Source organism: Mustela nigripes, chromosome 6 (genome assembly GCF_022355385.1).
Source record: "Mustela nigripes isolate SB6536 chromosome 6, MUSNIG.SB6536, whole genome shotgun sequence".
Taxonomy (NCBI): Eukaryota; Metazoa; Chordata; class Mammalia; order Carnivora; family Mustelidae; genus Mustela; species Mustela nigripes.
Window position 1 is genome coordinate 89214838 of NC_081562.1, and position 7392 is coordinate 89222229.

The 7392-nt window shown below is 38.9% G+C and overlaps 1 pseudogene; it reads left to right on the forward strand.

The window, feature by feature from the left end:
- Positions 1 to 6640: 6640 nt before the first annotated feature.
- LOC132020345 (large ribosomal subunit protein eL6-like) overlaps positions 6641 to 7392 on the forward strand; it is a 7938-nt pseudogene continuing 7186 nt past the window's right edge.

The following is a 7392-nucleotide window of genomic DNA, read 5'->3' on the forward strand; positions in this document are numbered from 1 at the left end:
TATATAGAGAGAGATAGAGAGGATATATTATTCAAATGGAATGATTATACCACACTGAAAAGTCTAATGCTAAAAGCTGATTTTGAAGGATTTAAATGTCATAAACATTTCAAATGCGTACGCAAGTAAAAATCCACAATACCCTTTGCTTCTAATTAAATCTTATTCAGAAGTGTGGTATTCTTTTTTTTTTTTTTAAAGATTTTATTTATTTATTTGTGAGAGAGACAGTGAGAGAGAGAGCATGAGTGAGGAGAAGGTCAGAGGGAGAAGCAGACTCCCCATGAAGCTGGGAGCCCGATGCGGGACTCGATCCCAGGACTCCGAGATCATGACCTGAGCCAAAGGCAGTCGTCCAACCAACTGAGCCACCCAGGCGTCCCAGAAGTGTGGTATTCTAAAGAGGTTTAAAGTTGAGCTCTTCTGATGCCAGCCATGGTGGGTGAGTGACCCAGAGCCCTGCTCACATGGCTCTGGTCCCAGGCCCCGATGTGCTCCCGCAGGAGCCCAGGGGAATGCCCTGGGGGCAAGGGGTGTCTGTGGAGGCAGTTAGATGAAAACCTCACTAGGTCAAGGCCTTATTTAACTTGGGAGGTGACTATAGCTCAGAGGGGATTTTCCCATGGCTTCTTCCTCCTTGGGCAGTGAGACTCCAGACTAGGCTTGGCAGGTCCTGGAGCTCTGTGATGTGATGGCAGAAAGTGCTTTTTGTATTAGTATCCAGGTTGTGTGGTGGATTTACTAGAGATAGCCTGCAGAGGGTGGAGGGGCGGAAAGGGAAAGGAGAAGTGATGAAGGGGAAGGGAAGTGCCAGGGTTACTCTGTATTAAGAGAACTCTGAGAAGAAAATCTCTTTTTTTCCCCTCTTTCCTTCCTTAATTCCAACAAACTCTACTTTTTAAGAACTTGGGGAGAAAAACCCTTGACTCTCATATAACGTGATATGAGAATGCATGAAAAATTTATTTAACTTATTAATGAGGGAACCAGCAAGATAAGAGAGACTAGTATATTTATTAAATTAAACAGACTTCTTGCTAAGAGAGGAACCCGGTGCAGGACTTGATCCCAGGATCTTGAGATCTTGATCTGAGCTGAGGGCAGATGCTTACCTGACCAAGCTGCTGAGGTGCCTCTGATTTTAGGTTATTAACCATGAAGGTATCCATTAGGTAATATGATCATTGGTCATGTGCCTTTCAGTAATGTCAGAAATGGAAGTGAGCTTTAGCCAAAGGCTAATGCTGAAGTCAAAGTTGAAGACTAGATTCAAAGACAGAGGAGGAATCCTTAGTGTTTATAGATTCCACAGCTTGTTTCTTCCTCCTGTTCCTTATACCCAGGGCTGTCCCTCCCTGGGCCCCCATCCCCCACCACCAGTTTGAGTTAGTCTTAAAGACCCATGTTGACTCTTTAATACATATACCTACTCTTACACATAAGTGAGACATTTCTCTTCTGAGCGACTCTTATGTACATCTACATACTTCTACTGGAATATGTAAAACCTACTTCTCTGTCCCTTAGATGGGCTGATCTTCCTGGAAAAGCAAAGTAACGAGAGCCTGAAAAACCAGGATCCTGTATCAGCCCTGTCGTTTTTCCAGTCCATAGAGATCCTAAGGGGCTGTGTGTATACAAAAAAAGAAAAGCAAAAGCAAATCAAAATGAAAATCAATTAAGTCTTTGTAATTAACCAGGGCTTTGGTGGCAAAGTCCAGTTCAGGACTCCAGCAAGTTGGGCAGGATCAGGTGGAGAATTCTTTCTCCATAGTTCATTCATTCAACAAAATTTTATGGAGTGCTGACTATGTATTAAAAATCATCTTATATGATGGAGATACAGGTGGCATCACAAACAACAGCCAGAGATGTAAGAAGATTGGTTTTATTCAGGCAGTTGCAATAAGAGCACCCCAGATCTGAGTGTCACAGTGACTCAGCAGGAGGGTTTTGCCCTAGATATTATAATGAGAGAAACAAAGCTGCAGATGGGGTGATCCACAGTTGAAGTATTTTTGGAAGTGGGGTAAGTCCAGTCAGTTATCTGAATAGGAAATGTCTTCCTCTGTGGTTAGATAGTGTGAGGGTACATGCAGTTTTAATCCTAGCTAATCAATCAGGAGACAGGAATGGGAAGTTGGAGGTTCTGAATGTGGCTTGGTCAGCAGGTTCAGGAAAAAGGGGAAAGATCTGTGTTTAACCTTGTTAGAGTGAACAAACTATACAAGGCTCCTGAGCTCAGAGAGATAACATTCGAGTGGAGGAAGATAGACAATCAAACAAGTAAATACATTAATTATATGTCAAATTGTTAAGCTCTTTGAATAAAGGCAGAATCAGCTAGGATGTGACATTTTTATTTATGATGATGTGATTAGGGGAAAATTCTGAGGAGATGACATTTAAGGAGTGATCTGAAGGAAGTGAGGGAGGGAGTCTTCTGGATATCTGGGGATGAGTGATCCCCGCAGAAGGGGGTTGGAGTATAAAACTTTGGGGGCGGAGCATGCTTCCTTGTGCATGACTAACAGCAAGGAGGCCACTGAGGCTGGGAAGAGATGAGAGAGGAGGAGAGTGAGCATGTATAGGATCAAAGGAGTGGTTGGAGGCCAGATGACATGGGCCTTGTGAGAAAAGAGAAGACTTTGGAAGTTTGTAAAGTGGGTTCTCCATACACTCGTGCGTTAAGGACTCCGATGATGCAAAACCATATCTGAGATAACCAGGAGAAACTGAACAAGTGGCTTTTACCAGTAGAGGCTTGTCTAAGTTTCTGTCTACTAGACACTGGATCCAGTTAGCATTCTGAAATCTGACATATCATAATAAAATTCCTCTTTTCTGGGCATGAGTGAAGAAGAGGATGGAATGAGAGAATCTTTAATATTTTTTTCGTCAAGTTTGACAAACCTATGGTCTGTTCCTGAAGGAGTAATAGTTTAATTGATCACTGTTTTAAACAATTACATTTATGAATTAGCCTGATTAGCAAACGTACCCTCTAAATAATATGCTATTATTAACATCATTCTTCAGACGCTGAACGTGGGATGAAGAGAAATTAAATGCCTTGCTTAAGGACTCCCAGGGGCCAAGGTGCGATTCAATTGCAGGCAACTTGCTCTCTTGACCTCTTGCTCTCACTGACGGTGAAGTAGCTGATGCTGTGGAAAATCAGTGTTATATCAGATATATACTCACCTGAGACCAAAGTAGTTGACCGCACAGATTCTTTGATGTTACCAGATTAGTTTATAAATTATGTCAAAGTAGAATTTAACCCGATTCCAATATAACGTGGGAAGAATTGGTTTCTGCTTTCCCCTTCTTCCTGTTCTTGTGTTTGGATGGTGTTGGGTCATGGCAGTATTACAATGACCACCAGATGGCAGTATAACCCAACTTAATACGATGCCAGTAATTTAATTAAAAAAGTTTTTTTTTTTTTTTTAAATTAGAGAGAGAGAGAGAGAGAGAGAGAGAAAGAGAGAGAGAGAGAGAGAAAGGATGGGAGAGGGGAGGGGCTGGAGAGAGAGGAACAGAGAGAGAAAATCTTAAGCAGGCTCCATGCCCAGTGTGGACCCCCATGGGAGGCTCAACTCAGGACCTGTGTGAAATCAAGAGCTGTACAATTAACCCACGGAGCCACTCAAGGCACCCTAAGTGTCAATAATTAAAAAAAAAAAAGCCTTCCATCGAATAGTTTTTGCCTTCCTTCCATTTGCGTACACAAATGATGCCTCTAAATTGAATATTCTGTCTCAATCGCACAGAGAATCTGGCTTCCCTCCCTTTCCTCTTGTTCCAGGAGTCCTGGCCTTTGGATGCTGAAATTATTGCGGTTGCTAGTTCTGGACAGCATTGTGATCTCACATTACCTACAGCCTGGCATGTTCATTCTTTTCTCCATTTCCCGAAGGACCTTGAACATATTGAAGCTTGTCCTTCAGTTGCTGAAGCCTCCAAGAAATGATTTTTCGAGCTGCAAAACCTAAGAATGTTCTACCTTGATCAAGTCACCTTTTTTCCAACAGAGCTCCTTAAGGAGATAAATCTACAAAAGAATCAAGGGAAGGGAAAGCAACAAGAATTTTGGGGGCATGGTTAAGAAATTCCTTCACATTTAACACCTGTGGTAGCCCCACTTAAATAAGAGCTGACTCTCTCGTGGATGCTTCTGTTCTGTGACCCTCCCAAGTGGAGGCTGTTCATGATCCCACATTTGATGTTCAAGTCAAGGATCTTCTTTCACCTGAACCAGCTTTTACCTTCCTCATTTTCAGGCTTCACTGTCACACAATGAAGACTGGAAGACTTCCATGCTTGCTCTGAGTCTTCCTGATACTGTCACTCTCTGTGCCCATCTCTGTGTCCTTTCATAGCTTTTTAACTACCTTACTCTGGAAGGGCCCAGTCTCCATCCTTAGTATTCTTTGTTGCACATTTTTAGAACCTGCTACTTGGTAGTCAGTTATTAAGGAGTTACTGAATTAGATTGATTGAACGGATTGTTATTGTGTTTGTCTCCTAAAGCAGAGACATTTAGCAAATTGGGTTAAACTAGTAATCCTTAAGCTGGGGTACAGTAACTCAGAGGTATACAGTTACAGATAGCTTAAAGGAAATAAATGTCCAGATCCTCAGTTTCCACACATTCTTTCCTAAAATTTGTTTGCCTGAGAACTAGCCCATGATGAAGGAATTACCTGATGTGTAAAAACCTCTGGGACATCAAACAAGAGGATCCTTGAAACATGGTACCAGTGCTAAGACAGTGAATGACTCTAATCAAATAGCCAATCATTTTGCAAGTCAAGTGGTTTCTGAATTTTTGTCATCTGATTATTAATTTTTGATAATAAGTGGTTATTGATTTTTAAAACATAAATTTAAAAGGAATTCAAAAATTGGTTTACATTGTTAAAACAGAATTTCATCCTTTTTTTTTTTTTACCAACTAATTTACTTGAAAATATTTTGTCATCCCTCACAAATACAAATAAAAATAGAGATAGTATGATGCCAAATCTGTCAGCTTTAAGTAATATTTATCCTTGGGTGAATGAACTAATTGGAAAAAAAGTCCACCCATGAAATGCATTTCCAATGATATATTTTTATGTTTGACATTTGTCAAGATTTACAATTTACATCTACTATTTTGATCAGTAGTAAATACAAATTGTATTAATATCTAAATTCAGAAGTAAATTTTTAGCACTTGGATTGTATGGCCACATAAAGATTTAAATGCTATACATATCTTTGTTGTAGCAAAATGTGATAAAGGAATCTGTAAAATGCTTTCAAGCATAAACATCTATGAGGATAAATTTCTAGGGGACAGTGAAGTAAAAATACAGGTTAAGGAGAAAAAAGAATTTTGTAAAATTTTTAATTTTAAAAACATCTTGTCTTTTAAAAAGGTTTGATAGTGGGTGTCAAATTGCTATGGCATTTAGATTCTGTGGGATGTATTTGAATGAGTAAAGTAACAGTTTTATTTTAAATGTCAGTATTATAATGTGCTGGAAGTTACATCACTTGCAACTATTTAAATTTAAACAATTTCTTTAGCAATCTTAAATGTCAATTTAAAAATGTGTGAGAGGGTATGTAATTTTTCCAAATCCTTTTAGGATGCCCAAGAATAAAATGTTCCAGGTCACTGGGCCCTAAGGACATGGACCTCATGTCCAAATCTTCCTTGACTTGGTGTGAATGGTACCCTCTTTCCTTTGCCCAATATTGATTCTTGGAAGTTACTATTCAAACGGGATGAAGAGTTTACAACCACAAATCTTAGAGGAGAAATAGCCAAAGGGAAGATTTCTCCATTGCCTTTACACACACACACACACACACACACACACACACACACCCTTTACACATGTTCTGAAATCTGACTGCTTAGAGCAGTACTCCTTCTCCCTGACAAAAAGTGATCTCTTAGTTGTCAGAGGAGACAGAGAGGGGTTTGGTACAGCTCCCAAATGATATCGTGAACCTAAGGAATAAAGTAAATTAAACTAGGTATGACAGATTTGGATCAGCTTATAGTATTGAGTTGTGGCACATGTGAGTGTTGAACCTATGCTATTTGAACACTTGCCAATAAGCTATAATAATATTCAGCAACCACCACGTGATTTTTGTGTTCTCACCTAAGAATGTGGGAGATTTCCCAGAATTTGTCCTGTTTAGTATTATACGGGTGCATTTACCTTGATGTTTGGTGTTTAATATGTTGAATTTTCTGTTTATTTTGGATTGAATGTTTAAAAATGGATAAATGCCCAAGGGACTCATAGACATTATTATCTGGATAATAAGTAATAAATATTTAATATCTGCGGGGTATCCATAAAATCAAAATTTATGGCATGCCTCAGGACTCTGGGCTCTCTGCTGTGCTGTGGATTTAGAACAATTAGAAGTGAGCTTCCTTCTAAGAATGGTCATTGCTTATGCACAAATTCACTATATTAGCAGTATAAAAAGGGAACGTAATTATCAATGCTTTAGAGACTAAAAGTGTAAGGAACATTGCATGAGTAAGTTCTTGATGATGAATTTGAAAACAGATGAAATGTGCAAACTTTTAAGAAATATAAATTAAGGGAGTGATGTCAGCAAGATGATGAACTACAAGTTTCCTGCCCTCATCATGTGTGTGAGTCATACTAGCAATGTAAAAAATAAGTAAGTCTAAACATAGACAACTCCTTCTGAAGATATAAAAGAGGGAATGTGATTCTCCTTACTTTGTGAAAATAGCATAACTTTGATACTAAAACCTTTTAAGGATGATGTAAGAATCATCATGCATTACAGGTGGGTCTTGTTTAAGAAGAGACACAAAACTCATAATCAAATTAGCAGCAATCTGAATCTATCTTTAAAGGCAAGACACTACCTCTTGAAAACTGGATTTCATCTTGGGAAGAAAAGTTATTCTAAGACAAGGAGTCTTTTAATGTAATTCAACATATTAAAAGATTAAAAAAATTTGTTTATTTTTTATAAACATATAATATATTTTTACCCCCAGGGGTACAGGTCTGTGAATCGCCAAGTTTACACACTGCACAGTGCTCACCATAGCACAAACCCTCCCCAATGTCCATAACCCCACCCCCCCTTTTCCCAACCCCCCTTCTCCCAGGAGCCCTCAGTTTGTTCTGTGATATTAAGAGTCACTTATGGTTTGTCTCCCTCCCAATCCCATCTTGTTTAATTTATTCTTCTCCTATCCCCTTGAACCTCCACAACATATTAAAAGATTAACAGAGAAAATACATATATACTTATTAAAAGTCTTAGCAAATAAGGAATAAAAGGAAACCTTCTTAACATGAAGAAGTTAATGTCATTTACAAATAATTTACA